Consider the following 22,354-nt stretch of genomic DNA (forward strand, 5'->3'; position numbering starts at 1 on the left):
CTAGACATTTTTTTTTTACCTGTGGAAGGGGAAATAAAGACCACGCAAAATCCCACTTCGGTTAACTAAAAATGTTCATCTGTAACAATAGCACATTCATAATAATAATAATAATAATAATAATAATAATAATAATAATAATAATTGCTTAGATTTACTGTATATAGCGCTTTTCTGGACACTCCACTCAAAGCGCTTTACAGGCAATGGGGACTCCCCTCCACCACCACCAATGTGCAGCATCCACCTTCCACATTACAGTTAAGGAAATAAACTATCTGGTTAAAAAAAAACATTGGAATACTGACCGAGCGAGATTCCCAGAAATTCTTCTGGACCCTTAGCGTTTGAAGATGGCAGGAAACCATTTCACCTGTCTTGTTTGTTGGGTTTAGCGTTGCTAAGTGAATTCGGGGATTTCCTCCATTTTCTTGAAAGATCTAGGTCATAAAGATATGGTTGGATAGCTTGTTTCCGACCTTCACGGCCCTGATTTTTTTAAACTCCTTTTTTTACAGCAACTCGGGTTATTGGGCTGTTCGATGGAGAAAATTTCGGATAGAAAACAATTGATGTTCCTCTCAAGTTGCTTCACCACTTTGAATTTACCGAAACTATTTTGTTTTAAGAAAAGGTAAAAGGGTGCTGACTGTTGGGACAAACGGCACCAAATATCGGAACCAACCTTTAATTTCACAAGAGCAACTTTGTATGCTCTTTCGAGATGTTTTGTAATTTGTTTCATAATGGACGATTGCTCTCAGCTTTAATGCAGTAAATAACGTTGACTTTGAAAAACCCGGAAAGGCACTTCTGTTCTTTATTTTACTTTTCTGTACTTAAAAAACAAAACAATTATCCCTAAAAATGATTTTGGAATGCTACAAAGTCTGTAGTAAAATGGTTCAATTGTGTTCTACTAATAGCAGTATTCTGAACATCTCCCAAACATAAAAAAATCGTTCTCCTTTCCTTTCTCATTGTAGCATGGCAGAAAAGCACGTTCATCTTTAAAATAAATTGCTTTTCTCCTGAGGCGCCATTCCAGGGGAAAAGCGCCACTCAAAGCCAAGTGCAACGTGACGAATCCCTGAATTCTGAGATGGAGAAATAAAGAAACAATTAGTTAGATTTTTATATTAATTGCAAATATTTTAATTGAAACGGATGTTTATATTTTAGATGCTCCATAAGATGGCAAATAACATTGCATCCCCTCTTCACCTCTGCATGATGCAATTAGCACCACAAATGAAGAAGCACATTAAAAGCAACCCAAGAACCAGAGGGCACAAGCTGTAATGAACAGAAGGTGCTGTTAGGAGAGAAACAGACAACTAGTTGCTGGAGCTTCAAAACCTGGCTTGGATAAATGTGATAACTGGCACCCAAACTGTCTTGTTAGACCAAATGCCTGCTTTCTTCCTTTCTTGCTTTGTTCCCACTTTGAAACTTATGTTCTAAGAACCCAAATGTTCAAACAGAGCTGCAGGGTGTCATATCATCATATCATTAGTTTGCAGTAAGCACGGTGTCATATCATTAAGTTATTAGCGACCATATTAACAAGACAGGCTTCATGGCCTCCTCTCATTTGGAACTTTCTTATATTCTTATCAGTATGGCTTATCGCCTTACGTCACATCTCTTTTTCATGAGGAACAACAACAGTCAAAAATCAGATGCCTTTTGACTGAGTGTTTTATGTTGGATGAGTTTTGGCTTAACCCATTTGGGTAAGGGGTCCTCTGCTGGCCACAGGACAGAGGCGTGGCCCCCAATTCAGCGAGAGGAGTTAACCAAGGGGTAGCTGCAAAGGTGTAGATGGGGTGGTAGAGACATTTTCCCAACATGTTTCACTAAAATGCAAAAAGATTCGTTTTTTGGGGAGATATATATAGCTGTAAAAATGCCTAACAGCTGTGTGAAATTGGCTTCATTTGTCCAAACCATTTTGAACTTCAGTTAATAATTACTTTTATTATCGTTTCTGTCTGGATGACAGACAGAGACCACTTGTCATTTTCCTCTTATGTTGACTGGACCACTGTCCACAAATAGATGAATAATACATGAGGGAAAATACGAGATTGTTTCTCTCTTTCTTTTTCTTTTAGGACTGATGACTGCAACATTCGTGCCACCAAAATGCGAAAAGATTAGTTTGTGCGAGATGTACTATATATACACCATGAAAGTTGGTGATGGTACTTTTGACTGTCATTGTCCCCCATGAACTTCAGCTCAGAACTTCCATTCATGCTCAGTGCCTTTACCTGAGTCAAGGCAGCCACCAAAACTATGGATATTTGTCAAACACAAAATACTCACAACGCAGTTATAGTCAATGTGCTGGCAGAAATACAGCAGCAACGTCAATTGTCTGCAATGAGCGAAACCAAGTGAAAGCTAGCTTAGGGCTGTGAGATGTTTCAAGGATGCACAAGATATTTTGAAAAGAAAATAAAAAATTATGGAAAAAAACAGGATAGAGTACAACTTGCACAGGAATGTCAGTGTTTTAGGAAAATAATTTCTTCCACCATTAATCCTATCCTTCCACCACAGCTGCCTGGTTTGCCTGCCAGGCAACTATAGATATTGCTGGAACTTAGCATGGGACTGGGCTTGCTGACATTCAGATATTCAGTTATATATCACTTATTCATACAGTATGTAAATTACAGCACTTTGCATGGGTTATTGTTATCTCTACTTCTGACTATGCAGGTCAGAAACACTGCCATTTTTTATTTGGAGTTGCTCAGATTCAGTAACCTGGAACATGATTTTGACTAAACCTTTAAGTAGTGTAGAACCCTCGGCATATATTTTAACTAAATAGGGATACTTCTACAAACAAACTGAATTGTAGTTAAACCTTTTCTGTCAGTGAAATGGGACACACCTTATGCAAAGCTTTGTCTAATACTCTTTCCCTGTGGGAGGCTTTGTTTGTAGGTTTCATTGTCTTTTACAGTCCTTTTGTTATCATAATCCACAACATGCTCTCCTACTTGATGTGGGCCTGTATTGTACTTGCAAAGACATGTTAGGCAGTTATAAAGAAGTCATAGAATATTTGAGTGTGCTTTAGTTGTAGCAACTTACACCTGTTTGTCAGCAAATGTCAGAAAACCAGCATATAGGTGTATTCTCACAATAAGTCATAGAGGTGAGACTTTTTCAAGCTGAAAGTTGGAAGTGCACAAATACTCACAAGGTTCAGCTGTCTTGGAGATGGTCCTAACAGCATGAGAGGTTTTGTTCTTGTATAATCATAAATTAATTACTCCTTCTTAATTGAGGATGTTTTCATTTTTGATGGACTGTAGAGTGTACTGTTGGTGTGTCCTTGTGTGTGACACACTTCGGGTCCACACCCAAAGAAGGCTCCACAGCCAAAACGTTGTGTTTCTTTTCTTCTCTTTTCAGCATGGAATAAACCTTTGCTTGTTTCTTTGTAGCCTACACATGCTGTTGCAGCTCCCTACTTGAACTACTGTATTAACAGCTTGTCTTGGGCAGGACTGCTGTAACACATCAATTTCCCTACAGGATTAATAAAGTCTTATCTATCTCTCTTTCTATCTTAACATGGCTGTCTAGCCCACCTCTGTTGTGATGCTTATGCTTATTTAAGCACTTGATCTACTGCTATTCACTCCTCATTGGCCTTCAGACACATGCTTCAGTATTCAGGTATGAGGCAGGATACACCCTGGTCAGGACACTGTCACGATCGTAATCCCTCCTTTTAAGGGCGCTCCGGCTTTTTCTTATTTTGCTGATTACGTGCACCTGCCCCCAATCCTGCTCCACCTTATTTAAGCCTGGCGCTCCTGCTATTGATGTCTCAGCATTGGAAGATGGACGCCCGGAAGCCTGCCTTCCAGCGGGTCCAGGAGAGACCCAACGGCATAGGCTTCACCACAGCGTCCTGACCATCTGAGTCATCCTGTTTTTATGCCCTGTCCCTGTACCGGATCCCGTTCCGGTGTTTAACCTTGTCTTGTTTCATCACTGATGGATCACCTGGTTTTGGACCTTGGACATCACCCTGGATATCCCCCCTGGACTCCTTGGACTTGTCTGCCTTGGCCACACCCCCCGAACACCTGTTCACTGTCATCACACCCAACCATTTGTCAACCTGCCCTGATCCTCATCGTCTCCTCCCCATTGTCCTACTCCACTAACTTCCAGATTATACCATCTGCATAGGGACCTGGACTACACACTTGACGGGACTCAGGACCAGCTCCCGTTACAGACACCAATCCATTGCAAGGTAGACTCAGACAAACACAAACACACCCTCACATCAGGGCCAATTTCCCCAGAAGCCAATTAAACTACCAGTATGTCTTTGGACTGTGGGAGGAAACCAGAGCACCCAGAGGAAACCCACACAAACATGGGGAGAACATACTATACAAACTCCATGCAAGTAGTACCCCAGGTCCGCAATGCTACCATACTGCTCGTGCATAAATCCAATTAACTAAATATCAAGAACGAAACCGAGTGTCACATCACAAGAACAGGAGTCAAGGTTATGAAAACAGTATACTGTAGCATCAAACAGAGCAGCACACAATAAGATAATAATAACGGTCTTAAATGTGAGGAAGCTATTCAAGTCATAGTTCATTTGGTTGCTGTGAGTTGCTTTAGCATGGCTTAGTAGCTTGTTCCAGAGCACCCCCACAACTGTCTTTATTTATAAATGCACTTCTCTGCCATATTCACTTGTGTCCTTGAGGTTCATGTTTCACTGTTGATCCCAAATAAGTCTATAAAGGATGGCGGTGTCTGTTCTGGGTCAGAATCCTCTCAGAATTCCAAATGCTTGAATCAGGTCCCCTCAGTCCTTCTCTGTTCAAATGTAAGATGGAGCAGTATTTTTAGCGTGACCGTGTAGCACATTCCTTAGAGCCTAGGAATAAATCTGACTGTTCTTCTCTGGACTAATTCCAGAGCAGCAGGAACGTCTTTTGTCACGTGCTGACCAAAGTGCTACTTAGAAATCAGTATGAGGTGTTAATGTTACATTGTACAAATTTCACGTAGCATTCCAAAATTGAACTTTTGCATTTTTTACTATGTGTCCTAACATGTTTTTACCATGTTTGACCTTTTTGTATTGTATCCCCCCACTATCCAGAAAAGGAGATCCCAATCACCATAACTTGAGGTTATGGAGAAAGCACAAATTGGTCCACTTGCACCTTAATTGGATTAATTTTACGTTATTCTCAAGTGTTAATATTTTAAGTAGACATAAACCATCAGGAGTTGTGAACCGGAATTTTACGGAATGTTTTCATCCTGTGCTCACCAGCAAATGTCACAAAACAAAAACAGAAAAGAACAATCATAAAGAAATCATGTCCACATCATGTAATTGAAGTTAAATTAAGCTCTTTTTTATCCAAAAGGATATTGTTACTTTATTTTCATGGTTTTGGCAGTTCAAGCCAGAAGACAGAAAAGATCAAGAAATCATCACAATAAATCTGAAATTACATCCTCAGCAATTCAAATAAGTACTCCAGTTGAACTTTGACAATACCTCAGGCAACCGATGATGTAATGTAATTTAGTAACTCTTATCCTAACTGAAAAAAATTCTAAAATAATCTTGCCTGGTATATTTTTGGAAACAAACAGGTAAAGGTTTATTCCAGGCTGGCAGGAAAAAAAAGAGAACGTTTCAGTGCTGAGTCTTTTTCTCTTGTATCTACCTCACATATGCTGAAACATTGTGTCTCTTTTTTTTTCCTTTCAGCTTGGAATACACCTTTAATGTTTTTTTTTTAATGTTTCTTTATTGGCCCTATACAATTTCTTGCATTAGGAATTCATCTTTTCGCATACCACAGCTTTTCTCCATGGAGGCACAGACAGGGAGAAGCTTGGGGTCAGAGCGCAGGGTCTGCCATTGTACGGTGCCCCTGGAGCAGTTAGGGTTAAGGGCCTTGCTTAGGGGCCCAAGGGAGTAGGATTCCTTTGCTAGCCACGGGATTTGAACCGGCAACCTTCCAGTCACAGGCGCATATCCTTAGCCACAGAGCCACCACTCTGCCCTCCGCACCACTCCTTTACCCATTCCCTTGCAACCAGGCATGATTACACAGCTACCTGCTCAAATGTCTAATATATATACTGCTGAAAAAAAAGAAACGCAACACCTCCTCCTCCACGCTCTGGCTCTCCCGTCTGGGTGGAACAGGCTGAAGAGTGACTCATACGTGAAGAGAACCCGATGCCACTGCTGACGAGTCCATCGCAGCCTCTGTCTGGCCGTTGGGTGTGACGTCTAGGAGGTGTGAGCAGAGGGCCTCAGACAGGTCGCCTTGCTCTAACGCCAGCAGCATGGAGCCTCACTGTCCTGTCACTGATGTGGGCATTGTGTCTGTCGGCAGTCTCAGCAGCAGTACGGGTGGCAGATCTGAAACGATCTCTTAGACAGACCAGTCTGATGTGTCGGTCCTGTTCTGGTGTGGTCACAGTGCGACTGGGTTTTGGATGGTCATCTTTCCTGCTGGTCTACTGAAACCTTACTCCACATTGTCTGGCAATGCTGGCACATTACATGCCTGCCTGCAGCATTCCAATGGGCTTCTCCCTTGCTTCTGGTAACATTCGAGGCATTGTGGAATGCACAGAAAACTGACTATGTGTGGCCTTTTTCTTGCAGTGACCTAAGCTTCAAATTAATTTAATTAAGACCTTTTTAATAGTGACCTGATCCGGCATTGTTCCACCTAGACCTTGGTTTTGTAAAAATGCACCTAACGAGCTTTCGTGGGATTGGCAAGTTGCAATGTCTCACTGCACAAGCTGTATTGATGGTCAGAGGGCTTAAAAGAAATTGACAACTTTTTGTGAAAGTACATAAGCTTTAACTATAGCATTGTAATTCCAGAAAATGTTGCATTTCCATCAGTATATATTTGTCAAAGAATTAAAGACCTACCTTGCTGCCTACTGTAAATCGAGATGGCCTCTGAGTTCATGAAGCTGATGAGCAGGAACCTGCAGGACACTGCAGTGAACGGGCTAGATCCACCAGACTCTGAAACAGCTTCTTCCCGCAGGCTGTCAGGCTCCTCAACACCCTGGAATCTACTTGCACCCACCCCAATTCCAGAAACAGGGATTAAATCCCCCCCAGTGTGTTGTGTATATTGTACTACGTATTGCCTTGTAATTTGCACTATCTGCACTTTGCACTATGTGAATCCTGTCTACAATGTCTATGTCAGTGTCCTGTCTGTATTTGCACCATGGACCAGGAAGAACGATATTTCATTCCACTGTACACTTGTAGATGGCTGGAATGACAAATAATCGTGAACTTGGACTTGAACACTCTGTTGAGGCACACCACTGAGAAATCGGGGTGCAGTGTAACCAGGGTCTTCCATTGGCCGTGGACTGCGCATCTCATGACAGCACCATCATTTTCTTGCACTTTCCCCAATCATACCATGCATCAAAATCATTGCTGTCATTGTCGTCTAATGTTGAAATCAAGGAGAAGCGTTGTCCTTCTTTAGTTCAGCTTCATTCATTAATTCCTCCTTGGCATTTTCATCCATTTCATCTTGCGTCTATTGAGTATCCTCACACGTCCATCGAGATGGCTTTGCAATTAAGTGCAATATTTCTATTGGATTAAAAGAGATGTATTCACAAGCCTGCTTGTTTACAGTGTCTCTGGACCTGCGGCATTTCCACAAAACACCAGATAGCAGAACAAAACAGCGAAGTAAAAGCAAAAACCTTCGAAATAAAAGGCCTTTGTCTTTTTTTGGAAGTGATGAAAATGTTGTGAGAAAAAAAATACCTCAACAAAAGTAAATATTGTTATGAAACTGTTGGCTTTAGAGCTTAAAGATCTGTGTTCATATATACTGTTTAATATATATGTAAAGTTACCCAATTTGTGATTCTCTGTATTTATCTTCACTCTGTGAAGGTTGTGCTTTGACTTGGCGGTGAAAATACGCTGCATCTGGTGTATTCCAGAATTCGCTAAGAAGATAAATTGTCTGTACTTTCGGCCTGGGAAATGGCATTTATTCCATGCTTAGGAATAATGACTAAGACCCATTTATCAGAATCGTTACAAAACGGCAACATGTTTTGCAATCCTCCTGACAAAACTGGAAAATGCAGAATGTCCAGTATATGGAATCTCACTGTTTAACATTTGCACCAAGCATGCGTACTGTTTAGCTTTTAGTCATTTTTAAAAATGTACTGTAAATGGTAAATACAGTCTACGGGTCCACAGGGCTTACATTGTCAAACCAAATAAAGTAGACACCATGGTGCAGATGAACGTTTGTTCTTGCACAATCAGATCTACAGGTTAGAATTACCACTATGTACTAAGAAGACTCCACACATACAGAGTATTAAGTGTGGCTGTACACAGTGGAAAACCAGCACAGCTTTACAGTTTAGTTTACCTTACGTATTTGTTTGACTTTAAAAGCAATGACTGGATAAAAGAATGAAATCTTTTGAGACAGACACAGAGGAAACTGCAAGGAGACTGTGTACAGTGATCTAAAACCCTGAGCATTCTTGACAAAGTGAATCTTAAGGATTAAATCAGGACGAACACTGGATTCAGCTCAATCTGAAACAAAACTGTGATGAATCGCATTAAGGGAAGAGCAGGGCACATTCACATCATGGGATAACCTTTGAAATGTTTCTGTGTTATACAATCGAGGGGTCTGTTAAGGCTGACGCAGCTCTTTGAAGGCGATGACAGCGCGTGATCTTGATCCATTTGCCTAGTGGCCAGCATCATTACACCAGACACCGAGAATGTGCCCAATCACTGATGTAATAATGGCTCAGTTACTGTATGTAATGTCACACTCACGGCACTTCTATGGCTATGCGATGCAGTTGTTTATAGCAGTTATAAACAAGAGGAAAGAGGTCAAGCTGACTACACATTTGGTAGTTTGTTGGGACATTCAGGATCGAAGCCATGCGTAGCACCTGGTTACACTTATCAGTGGACAATCATGGCATCGCTGTGTATGGAGCGGAAACTTTATTAAAAGAACAGCCGCTCAACCAGGCTGTTAAAGCACGGCACGTGTGCCAGGCAATAATAATCTGGGTCTGTAACTCACGTGGGACTTGTGTCATCATGGTTTAATGCCTTCCTTGGTCACCAGTTCTCATGTTGGCAGTACTGTACGTTGAAACCACTGACTTGCTGTGGATGCTGGGTTTGTACTGCACGTTCGTCATTTATCATGCACAACTTCATTTCATGGTCATATAGTGGTAACAGTACTGTTAGCACAATACGAATACCATGAAATATCAAATCAAATTTTACTAGCAAAAATTCAATTAATGATTGTGCTCACTACTCAAAGTAGCAGTGCAAAATGTCGCCTTGGTTCTGGTCACCCTCAGGAAAGTAATGAATTGTCACCTGACTACCTGGTTGACAGCTCCTATTCCGGCTGCACTGTTTTTACAACCTACTAAGATTCATTGCAGGTCAACCCCTATGATACCTGCAACAGGTACGACACAAAAAGCTTTATCTATCTCTAAAAAACATCTGTTTTACTTAAGCCACAGCTTCACCAAGCACCTCTCAGAATATTTAGGTGTCAGGATGCACGATTCACTATGAGGGTGATCAAGGTGCCCCAAAAGAGGATTCCAAGTTAAAATCCTTTCAGGAGAACAAACTTTAGCCATGGAACCAACTACGAGATGACTTTGCTTGTAAACCTCACAGGTAGTTTGGGAAAGAGGAAGAAAAAGAAGACATTTTCCTCTCAGTCATTTGAAATGTTTAACACTTTAACCACAACTAGTAGAAATTAAAAAGCATACAGAAAAAGGAGGTCTGTTGTGTCTGCAGTTTTCTTAGGTCTCCAAAAAGCAGCACCTAAAGATCTAGAAGAAACCAATCCCATTAATTGGCCCGATTATTCCAATAATGAGCTGATTTACATCATAAAGATGATGGAATGAAAACCAGCAGACTCACTGCCCCTACAGGACTAAAACTGCCCATCCCTGCCCACTGGTGAACAAGTCTCAACAGCATAGAGCTGACGGATTAGAAAGGGTTAATCTTGCACCTGTGAGGTAGAAGGCTAACAGGAATCATGCCACACCTTCTGGTGAAAGAGACAGTTTTTATTGTACCTTTCAATATGGTCAGCCAGCTATACTTCAATTTCCACCTTATCTTTACTCTCCTGATTTTGGACACACTGAGTAATACAGTATGCATGTAGCTCTGTATATTTAATTGCTCTGTATACTTTTTTCTGAAGAAGTAATACATGCTAAAAAACTTATTTTTAACTTAAACGTTATTTTTGGCAAGCTGCTCACCGTTTTCCTTCTGGAACTTTCAAGTCAAGGATACAGATCAGATTTAAATTGTTCCTTTATTGACTTTATTTCCTGGCTGCCTTCATTTTAATTAGTTTCATAGTAATGTGGTCCCTTTTCCCTTTTCACCACAAAAAAAACCTATTTATGAGCTGAATGGAAGCGATTCCAAATGAAAAGGAGGAGGAGATTTAGACAGTTTCAGATTTCAAACGAGAGGGCTTTTCCACTCCTATAGGCACAGCAGCTGACAGCTCTAAAATGAAGGAACCTCTAAAACAGATAAATCAGATGAGTGCCACTGTCTGGGGCCTTACAACCAGGGCACTTTTAGCACCAACAAAAAATCCAGACAGCAGTCCTCAAGATAACTTTATCAGGAAGGGGTGCTCCACCAGCTCACTGCCTTCATGACCTCTGTTTAAACAACATAAGGACCCAAGGTCAAGGTTGTGTTTCAAAGGGGCGCTACACAGGAACACCTGCCACTAACGTGCACTGCCTTCTGAGGAAAAGAAACTTAATAGCCCACTTAAACAAGATCTTCAGAGCCAAGCTTGTCCTATTGTCATGATTGGGTGGGGAGCAATTGATTTTCAGGTGGTGCTAGCAAAGCCAGCTCAATTATTTTACTCTGAAGTCTTGGGACAAGGGGTATTGTTTTGGCAGTATTTATCTTGCTCTTCTTGGGGTATAAAATAAAGTGAATTCAGAGAATGTCACAGATGATTAGGGGATGTTCTTAATAATTTAAAGACTACCACATTAAAGAACAGACATTCAACACTAATTGAGCCACCTATGGATGGATTATTGTGCCAGGTAATGAATCAGCCACCATAGGAATGAACCACAGCATGAATAAGGGAGGGAACCTACAGGAGGGAAATTTTCAGCATATATTGTTGTGCTTCAATTTTGGATATTGGAGTCCAGATGAAAGTCTACCATTTTTAATGTGTTCAATTGAATTTAGGACATGAACTGCAATACAGGCGAAGTTGAAGTATTGCACTGAAGTGAGGAATTGATACCATTCCAAAATGGACAGTTAGTTTAGACAGATTAGAACTTCTAACTAAATTAGTCTAAATTATTCTAAATTTGTTTATTGGATTTGTATATCACTGTTCGTCTTAAAGCTCTTTACTTTAAGAAGGTAACTTCTAATTCCTTGCCAGTCCTTACAACAGCTTAAGGAAAAATGCTCAAGATAGTGAGATAAAACCTCAACTAGTTAGAATCAATACCAGGCAAGGTTAAACGATTTCTCAGATCTGAACAATATAGAAATAACTGGCATATACAATTTTAAATATACATTACAAACTAACAGATAGAAAATAGAAAAACTGTTTATAATAGGAGAGTTATGAGAGTCCAAAAGCCTTCTCTTCTATATTTCCCCCCAATGCATTCAGAACTGGACATGGGTCCGATTATGGGTCAATTGTACTGAACTTAAAGCAGCACACTAACAAGGGATGATCCTGTGGTTAGTACACAGCTCCATACTAAACTAGTATACTACCATATACTAGTATGTATTGTCAGTATACTGTATGTAATACCATTTTTTTAAGGCTAAATTAATACAATTATTGCAAGAGCTTTAGCAATTCAGTACTATAATAAAGAGGAACACTGGATTTCATGGGAAAGTTGCAGAAATCAGTTGCAGTTTATTACAGAAATGTTATTATTGTGATGGAATGATTTTAAGTGTCCGTTTCTGGGAAATGTATTGCAATATTCAACTAACATTGCATTCCAACTGCAATATAATAGACCTATGTCTTGTGAAAGAAGATATCCTCAGTATTACAGCTACTGCTGCATGCAGAGTCTGAAGTATAAAAAGAGAGTTTTGAGATATATTGAGATAAATATTCTGTGAGGTAAGCAAACTGAAATTAAGGCAAATACACAAGTAAAACAGAAGAGACCAACAGTCTCGCCCAGCTGGTCCAGATCTGCACACTATGACTATTATGGTAACTACTATGGTACTACAGTATCTTGGGATCATCACCAGCCGCATGATGAATTACAAGGAGAAAACCTGCAGAGCAAAGTTGGAGATCAGCTGATCCTGTTCATAGTATGATACTAAGCTGTTGTTGTACGAGGTAGAAACTGAAGGAAGCTCTGAATATTATTTGAATTATCTGTACCAGTCAACTAATATTCGGCATCACATTGATTTTTGTTACTTTTTCATATACGGTATATAGTCAAATAATTCTTTTAGATAAGATAGGTAAGACTTTATTGATCCCGTAGGGAAATTGATTTTATGTTAGTTTTTCATTAGTAAATATGAAAAAACTCCAGATGAGAGCAAGTGCAGTAACTATTATTCTATCAATTTCAAAGTGCCAGAAAAAGAATGCAGTAGCTGTTAGTGTTGAAGTTGATCATTTGGTGTATCACAGAGACTTTAGTTTGCATTTATAAATGATACAGAGACATATTGAAACTCTTTAGATGCTTAATGCAACACATTGGTAATTTGTTTTTTATGATAGGCTTATGCTACATGTATGTGTAGAAAATACTAACCCCATGCTCCTTCATGTGCTGCATTCTTTACAGATAAATTACAATTTCATTTATCTGATTTTTCTCATTTTTGACTGTTTGGAATAGCTGGGTATCCAGTGTGTTGACAATGTTCCTAGAACTGCAGACAAAAGGTCTTAGCAGCAGTACTGAGGTATTGTTCTGAGACTTTAATCTCCAGGGACCAAGAAACAAAACACCAGACCTGAAGAGCTGGTATTGAAGCAACAGACAGAGTGGAAACACAGCAAGGCCTGTTGGAGAGTTGGGAAAATGTCCAGTACAGCCAGGCCATTGCAGAGACTTCCCAACAGGGACTATTAAAAAAAATGTTTTTTTTAATAGATCTACTTGTTCAGTGCGGGGGAAAAAAAACGTTCACATGCCGCGATTGGGCTGTTGAATTTCTGGTTCTCAAGTGTGTCCTTGGAGATATTGTGTGTGTTGTAGATTCCGTGTTTTCGTGTAGACAGTGAGGAGTGCTGTAATTATTAGACAATAAGAAAGGCATGTATGCAATACTAATGCCTGGAGCTGATCTGTTAGTGCACTGGTGGTTAAAACGAACCTGTTGCTAGGATAAAGGCATCCTAGAATTCCATAAAATTTCTAAATGGCATAGTTGCTACAACAAATTGCATTTAGGCATCACTTTCTATGACAGTTGTACGTACTGTACCCTTGTTCCTCAATGTCCTGATTAGCTCGAAGAACCGCCCCTGTGAAGAGTCCTTTTAGAATTAATAGAATAAATCTTCAAATGACACCCAGATGTGACGTGCAAAGTAATAATTATATATTAATGCTAGCCTTAGTATGCATTAGTTTGCTGTTTAGAATAATTCAAATATTCCGAATCAGACCCCCTCTTCAGTTTCTGCTGAACAACACCAAAGTGTAATCCTTAGTACTGTACTAAGAATGGAACCAGTCGATCTCCAACTTTATTCTGCAGTTTATTTTTGCAATTGCGTACAAAGCTGGGGATGATCCCTACATAGTACAGTACTAAAAAGTACTCAAATTAGTGTACAGATCTGTACTAAATTAGTAGGTCCATTGCAATTGACCCTAGAATTTTCCCCAGACTGCATCCTAAATGCAATCACTAACACTGTGGTTGGCCCTTTACATACCTAAACATCACTAATTACACCCATGTGATAATCAGGAATTTTTCACGATTGTAATCCCTCCCCCTTAAGGGCGCTCCAGCTAGTTCACATTTGAGTTGATTTTGTGCCCTTGCTCCCTGTTCCTGCCTCCCTACAAAAGCCTGCACTGGAACACGGACGTTCGGAGGCTAGCCTACCACCAAGTTGCCCTTCATCCGCGGCTCAGGTGGCATTCGCCTCCTAGGTGTCCTGAACCAGCCGAGTCCAGGACCTGGAGCGTCTGGTTCTGTTCTCCCTTTTTTCCCCCAACCCTTCGCCGGATCCCACTCCGGCTTTTAACTTTGTCTTGTTCGTCTTGGATCGATCACCCGGCTCTGGATATCTGCCTGTACGACTTCCCTTTGGACTCCCTTTTGGACTGTTTGCCTGGACCACGCCCCCCTGTTGCGTCTACCAGCCCAGTTATTCCTCATGTGTGCTCACTCATTTCCAGATTGTACTGTCTGCATAGGGTCCTGAAAGACGCATCGTAACAGAATTCAACCCCTCAGCAATAACAATTAACTAATTCACACCCTGACAGCCAATGTCCAACTAACACATGCTCCCAAACTCCACTCTCCGTGAAGCAATTCTCAGGGGAGTGTAGAGGTTGGCCATCAGTTGCTCTGTCTCCCAGGAACCCAACAGTAGTCCAAGGTTTCTTGATGGCTGTGAGCAGACGACCCTTGCTTTCACGAAGACTGCAGGGTCTTCAGGACACTGTTGTCACCCAGAAGACCTCAATCCTATTCAGACAGATGGCAGGGAGAGTGGGTCATCATCCAAAAGGTGTTTTCACCCTCTCCTGGAGTCTTTGGGGCAGGAGACAAGACCTGGCAATGTCCTGCACCTTTCTCTAACTTCACGGAGATGTTTGTGGACTCACTGGCCTTTCCCACTACTTTTGTTGGGGAAGATGCCAAGTTGGTTTTTACTTATCCAGCGAATAAAGGAGCAAATGTCTGAATACTTAGAATTCCCTTCCTGTTTTCTTTTTCTAAGCTGGTTGGCTACCAGCTCCACCTTTATCGGCTGCTGTTTCTGCTGACTCAGTCTAGCTGTGGCGAAAGGAGCTCTTTCTCCCTCACTTCAGGGAACTGCTCCACACTTCCCTGAAGATCCTCAGCAAAGCGTCTCTGGCAGCATGTACCCTCTGCTGTGTCCCTGAGCTTGTCCAATAGTTGCAGATTGCTCTGGTAGACTGGCTGAGAACATCCTGTGCCTTCTGCTTGAATTCCTTCAATGGGAATCTGGGAAAAATATCTGAAAAACCTCCTTTTGCATCCTCTGCCACTCCCTTAGATGCTATTCCATAATAACCTTCTTAGTCCGAGCAGAACGTCTCCTTATGATATGTGACAGATAGGTATTGCAGTAGCAGCTGATGTGCCACTAGACCAAACTGAAGGCCCTCTAACAAAAATTGTTTAATTAAAAAAAAAATAGGTATGAGGAAAGTGTGTAACACAATGCCGGCACTTCTTTTGTTCAAACAAGTAGTCTCATCTAACAGATCTAAAACTGCACTGTGCAATCTTTTCTAACAATATCCTTCTCATTCTGGGTAAATGTGTTATTGAGAGTTTGAGCATGCAACATTATAATGCAATATCTGTCTTATATCAATATCATTCAATTCCTGAGTGTTCATGATGTTTAGACTCTTGGTCTAAAACTGGTGGGATTTTGTTCAGATTGATGATGGTCTGCACTGAAGCATCCCCATTATCTTTCCATAAAGTACTAGATACAAGCATGTTCCACAGCCTTTTCCCTGAGAGCCTGTAACAAGGCAGCTGTCACTGTGAGAGGCGTTTGTGTGGTTGATGTGTCTAGGGAGCCGCATAATTTTTAATTGATTGAGAAGCCTATTAGATAGATCACTGCTCATGGCTTAACATCACACATTTGTAACGTTCATTATTTAATCTCTTTAAAGAATGGTTGAGACAGAGACACAGGAGGAGAGGTTAAACACTCATGATTATAACATGAGTCATAAGAGTCTGGTTACATCAGTCTCCTTATACTCTTGGTTAGAAGGTGACAAGCTGTCTCTTGCTTGCAGTAGGTTAGATTGGTGAAGTGGAGAGTATTCTCCAAAGAGTCAGGGGGGCTCTGTGTTGTTTAAAGTTTTTATCTCGCATGTGTGACGTCAATTTTCCAGTCCTTTTACATGTCCATGCAGTGACTTTCAACACAACAATGTGGAAATATACTGATGGAAAAAAGAAATGCAATGCTTTCTGGAATGAGAATACTCTAGTTATAGCTAACTAGAGTTATAGCTCTAGTTATATGTACTTTCACAAAAAGTTGCCAATTTGTTTTAAGCCCTCTGACCAGCAGTACAGCTTGTGCAGTGAGGCATTGCAACTTGCCAATCACACAAAAGCTCGTTAGGTGCACTTTTACCCAACGAGGTCCAGGTAGAACAATGCCTGATAAGGTCACCTTTAAAAAGGCCTTAATTCAAAGCTTAGGTCACTGCAAGAAAAAGGTCACACTTAGTCAGTTTCCTGTGCATTATATAATGTCTCGAATGTCACCAGAAGCAAGAGAGAGGGCCACTGGAATCCTGCAGGCAGGCATGTCATGTGCCAGCGTTGCCAGACACTATGGAGTAAGCCGCTCCACTGTGTCCCAACTGCAGAGAAGGTTTCAGCAGACCTGCAGGACAGACAACTGTCCAAGATCCGGTTGCCCTCGAATGACCACACCAGAGCAGGACAGACACATCAGACTGGTCCACCTGAGAGATAATTTCAGATCTGCCACCGGTACTGCTGCTGAACCTGCCGGCAGACACAATGTCCACATCAGTGACAGGACAGTGAGGCTCCATGCTGCTGGCCTTTGAGCAAGGCGACCTGTCAGAGGCCCTCTGTTTACACCTCCTAGACGTCACACCCGACTGTCTTGGGCCAGACAGAGGCTGCGATGGACTCGTCAGCAGTTATACATCGTCTTAAAAGGCAGGCTGTTTGCAACTGACTTTCTGTGTGGGTGTAGGGAGGATAGTCCAAACTGTGGTTGATAAAGTACTATTACCTGCATTGAGAAAGGAAAGACGTGCAATCTGGGTCACTACACCTCCCATAGAGCCACAGAAAGTCACAATTCATAGTATTACAGCAGGTATTAGCAGTAACTTTATTTTAAAAGTTGATAAGATAGATAGATAATACTTTATTAATCCCGTAGGGAAATTGATGTGTTACAGCAGTCCAGCCCAAGACAAGCAAAAACAGACATCAGAATAGTTATAAAACAAAAGACAACAAAATAAATAAATACATAGGTGTATGCAAAATGTGATGATCATAATCTCTGTAAAAACAATAAAATATGTGCAAAATGTGCATAGGTTTATACAGATTGATTGTCGAAAAAGTACAATGGAGCAAGCATGCTGTCCATAGACGAGCAAATGAAGGGCTATTTATTACGGAAGCACGTTGCTACCATCAAGTAAAGAAAAATTTAACGTTATCTAGTGATTACGTGAAAGTTATCTCGTTTTTACAAGATAGTATATTATCTCATAATTATAAGACAGTAAATTATCGCACTTTATGTGATAATCACACAATAGCACAAATGTCATAATTTAGGCACAGTAAGTTTTAAGCAGTGGAAGCAATTGCATGGTACACTCATTCTTGTTTAAGGATATGTGCAAGTGTTATAATGATTGTGTTCACATTAGAAACAGATTGCAACATTTCAGTGTGAGTAAAGTCAGTCTGGGAAAATTCTGCATTGCTGAACATTGTCACAAAAATTATACTCACGGTTCCATCTGGGCTCTCAGTAGCTTCTAGGTGTTGTCATTGCGCAAAGCAAGAGGTTGTTCATACAGATCATTTCTATACTCGTAATTACGTACTGTACGTAATGTACTATCTTCTAATTACAAGGTAACACATTTTTTTTCCCTTGATGGCAGCAATGCACTTCCATAATTTATGAAAGACCAATTCCTCTAGCAACTAGAATGCTATATACATGGAGAATGCATCAATAATGATGTATTTAGAAAGAGTACAAATTAAAAAGACTGTACGTTAACCTGATCCACTGTATCTACATCCACCTGAAAAAAAACAAAACAGATTTAGGATTAAGAACAAATTTAACAAGTCAGTACTATATCAACACATTAAAATATCAGGCCTTCTTTTACACTCGAGACTGGCAGTGTTACAGTCAACATACTACTGCACATGCATATAGCTGGCAAAAAACAAAAATACTTTCGCTGTCATTCATATAATTATCTCACAGGACATTTTACTGTACATTATTAAGAAGCAAGCGCATCTTTCCTTCATTGGTCATACATTCTCAACACATTGAAATTTTTCTTGTGACACTTTATCATGGTTCCGAATGCCCGACGTTTTACATCATTTTGGGTCTTAAGTAAAACCAACAAAACCAGAAGCAGTTATTCAGAACCAGAACTGTTCCAAACTGAGAAGGGCAGAACCAACTGACACTCTGTTCCAAGAAATGGCTGAACACGATCTGTGTAGCTACTGGAAATCAAACAGGCACAATGGCCCGAGCTTGTCTGCAGCTTCTATAGTACACTCATCCATTAGAAGAAAACATCTTATTGTTTGTCAAAGGCTGTGGCAACCTGAAACATATCCCAGGAGCACAGGGCACAAAGTGGACTACTCCCTGGATGGGACACCAGGGTCAATAGAGAGACACCAATCAAACCTTCCCAGCATGCCTTGGGCAGAGCACATGGAGTAAACCCATGCAGACAGAGGAATCTTCTGCTCTTTAGGATGCATTAAGGAAAGATAAAGAATTCTATATTTAAAAATCACTTAAAATAATTAACTTACCAACACTTTCTAATGACAGTTTTTTGCTCTTCTGAACAGCTCACCCACATGAGATAGAAAATTGTGCTTACCACTACTAGTGTTCTAGTGTTCCTACTTCGGACTGGGGTTAAATCTTAAATCCCCTTTATTACAAAAGGTCTAACAGCTGCAGCCAAAATAATACAACAACATGTTGGAGATCAGCCTAAACATTGGGTCAGTTCACCCTGCCAAGGATGGAGCAGGATAAGACATTCCCTTCATTCTAAATTAAAGTTCAGGTGGGTAGCTGCGTCAGCATGCGTAGGCTGCAAAGGAACAAGTAATAGGTTTATTTCATGCTGAAAAAAAGAAGAAAGAGAACACAACGTTTCGGCCGTGGAGCCTTCTTCAGGTGTGAGTGAGACAGGGCAGTAGGCAAAGGTAAAGTAGCGGGAGAACAAAGGTTGGGAGGGAGGAGGAGTGAGAGGCGGGAGCAGGGGACAGAAAGAGAGGCCAATCAAGAGGTGTGAAGTCAGAATGGGTGCAGAGAGGTGTGAAATGAAACTTCCAATGAATGGAGAAAATTTAAAAGAACAGTAGTCTGTCGTTAAGGGAAGGGAGAATGTGTGATCCTAGCTGCAGAATAATTTTAGTTTCGGTGGTCTTTCTGATGTATGAGTTCGGAAAACCGTCTTTGAGAACACAGACGGAGAGATTAGAGTGGTCATGGCCGTCAGAGGTGAAATGAGAAACAATGGGCTTGGAGAGATCTTTAATCTTCACAGCCCTGACGTGTTCTCTGAAGCGGTCTCCGAGTCTCCTTCCTGTTTCTCCAATGTAGATGGCTGGGCATTTACTGCAAGAGATACAGTAAATAAGGTTGCTGGAGGTACAAGATGCTGTCTGGGTGATCCGGAATTGTCCTGAGGGGCCTTGAATGAGTGTGGTGGTGGCTGTGTACTTGCAGGTGATACAGCGAGCTCTGTTGCAAGGGAAAGTGCCTGGTGTGGAGGGTTGTTGAGGGCGGTCAAGGGAGCTGTGAACAAGGAGGTTACGCAGATTAGGTGGTCGGCGATATGAGATGATAGGGCGATCAGAAAAGAGGGCCCCAATAGAGGGATCATCCTGTAGGATGGAAAAGTTCTGGTTAAAGGTCCTGGGGATAGGAAGTGTGTTAGGGTGGTAAGGAAGCACCAAAGGAATGTGGTAGTAGTTCAGGTGGGTAGCTGCATCAGCATGCATAGGCTGCAAAGGAACAAGTAATAGGTTTATTCCATGCTGAAAAAAAGAAGAAAGAGAACACAACGTTTCGGCCGTGGAGCCTTCTTCAGGTGTCAAAGGAATGTGGTTATTCTAAATTAAATACAAGTGTACAGTAGGTACAGAGCTCCTGGGGTGTATTTGTAACGGACACGGACTGAAATCCGTGTCAGATCTTGTAGAAGACCCTATGCAATGCGGTAAGAGCTGGAGAAAACAGGAGGCATGGTAAAAAGGAACACACAGGGGTTTAATAGTGCACAAAATAATAGTGACAGTCCATGAGACAGTGTACGGGGAAGACAAAACGGCATCCAAATCCAAACGGGGGGCAGGACAAAGCATGGTCCGAAAGTCCATAAACTGGAAATCCATCCTGGAACGCGACAAAGTTAAAATCCCCAGGAGGGGGGAGCACATGGACAAACGAAACATGGAGGTCCAAGGGTGACGGGGCGAGATCCTCCAGACCCCGGGCTCAGGAAACGGGAGGTGTCGGGGATGAGGCCTATGCCCTCAGGAGACGGACGTAGGGTTTCCTGGTGCTAGGCGGGCCTCACGACAACTTACCCTAATGATGAGCCCCGAGGACTGGAGGAGCTGGTCTTTAAATAATAACACTGAAAGGGTACACCTGGAGAGCTAAATGACACGAACAATAATGAGAGCAGTGGAGCGCCCTCTAGGGAGGGATGTCGGGCGTGACAGTATTGTTACTGAACTGGAGAACATAAGAAAGGTCACAAACCAGAACAGGCCATTTGGCCCATGTAGCCCACTTGGTCATTTGGCAACTGAACCAAACATCTCATCCAGATGTTTTTTGAAAGAAGCCAGGGCATCATTTTCAACAAAATGGTTGCATACAGTAGCTTTTCCCATCCTCCTGCAAGCCTTTGAGTAAAGAAGTACCTCCTGTTCTTGGAAATGTCCTGACCATGGTTCTATCTGTATGTTATTTATACATACCACACTAAGTATTAAATAATACAAAATATGAGATAACACTGCTAATGAAAAGCTGGTCCATCCACTGTGACATCGATTAATGGCACATGGAGCAATTCCAGTAGATGTTCATAAATGTCCGGGGCAAAATTGTTTGCAAAACCTGCTACCTGTCAGTAATGTTCAGTACAACATGCTGTACTTTCTGATTTTTTATTAATTTCACCAACGTCTTGTCTGAATTGACACATTAGCCAGGTCTGCTGTTACATTCATCAATGCATAGAGGCACACATATGAGCAACACTAAGAACATGTGGTATGGAGCTACTTTCCTGCCCACCAGACTCAATGGGCAATTTCTTTGGCTCTACTGGAATTGACAAGAACTCCTCGTTATCAGCAAAATCTAACATGAGACTTGAAAGAGTTTGATGGTTCATTATTGCAGAAAGAAAAAAAAACTCATTAGACATATTTATTACAGAGTCTGCATTTATTGAACAACAAAAAGATACAAAGTGTTTTTCATGTTTTTTGCTTTTTACACAAATCCCATTTTTCTTTTCAAAGTCTTAACTGCGTATTACACAGCCAGAGTGAACTTTTTATAAGGTACCACAATGCAAGACAAAGGATTTTTTAATAATAACTAGACCTATATAATCATTTAATATAGAAAATGGGTTAACAGTAAGTATTATATAGTTTATTTACAGTATATTCCATGCTAAGAAAAAAGTATGTAGATACAGTACTGGTTACCGAACAACACCAATATGAAAAAATGGAAATAAAATGTGATAAACATACAGTGATAATATATAGTTAAGGCTTAAATGTGTATAAAAATAACAAAACAGTTAATTATTAATATTTTAGGCATGAAGAAAATAAAAGATTACAAGACACCAGGAGGTCTTTTATACATAAACATATCTATACAGAATTTAATGAGACACCCAAAACAAGAATTCTTTTCAATTTAAAACAAAAAAGGGCCGAAGGTATATTTATCATGTAAACTCACACATTCCGATTTACTCCATTCAAAAAAAACAAAGATTTGTAGGTAAAAGGTGGGATCTGTTTTTTCTTGGCATACATAGTTATGTACTTAAGGGTTTTATACCAATTAAATGGCCAGATTATATATAAAATATATATTATAACCTATATAAATAATTATTTTACTCTGTG

At 40.8% G+C, this 22,354-nt stretch overlaps 1 protein-coding gene across 3 annotated transcripts in view; it reads right to left on the reverse strand.

Moving 5' to 3' along the window:
• Positions 1-658, reverse strand: part of LOC102684573 (alpha-1,3-galactosyltransferase 2) — a 41,229-nt gene extending 40,571 nt beyond the window's left edge. For all 3 annotated transcript variants that reach the window (XM_015336812.2, XM_015336813.2, XM_015336810.2), the window contains exon 1: positions 309-658. The gene's annotated coding sequence lies outside the window, so the exon portion shown is untranslated. The remainder of the gene's footprint in view (positions 1-308) is intronic.
• Positions 659-22,354: the final 21,696 nt, after the last annotated feature.

The sequence above is a fragment of the Lepisosteus oculatus genome, chromosome 25 (assembly GCF_040954835.1).
Source record: "Lepisosteus oculatus isolate fLepOcu1 chromosome 25, fLepOcu1.hap2, whole genome shotgun sequence".
Classification (NCBI taxonomy): Eukaryota; Metazoa; Chordata; class Actinopteri; order Semionotiformes; family Lepisosteidae; genus Lepisosteus; species Lepisosteus oculatus.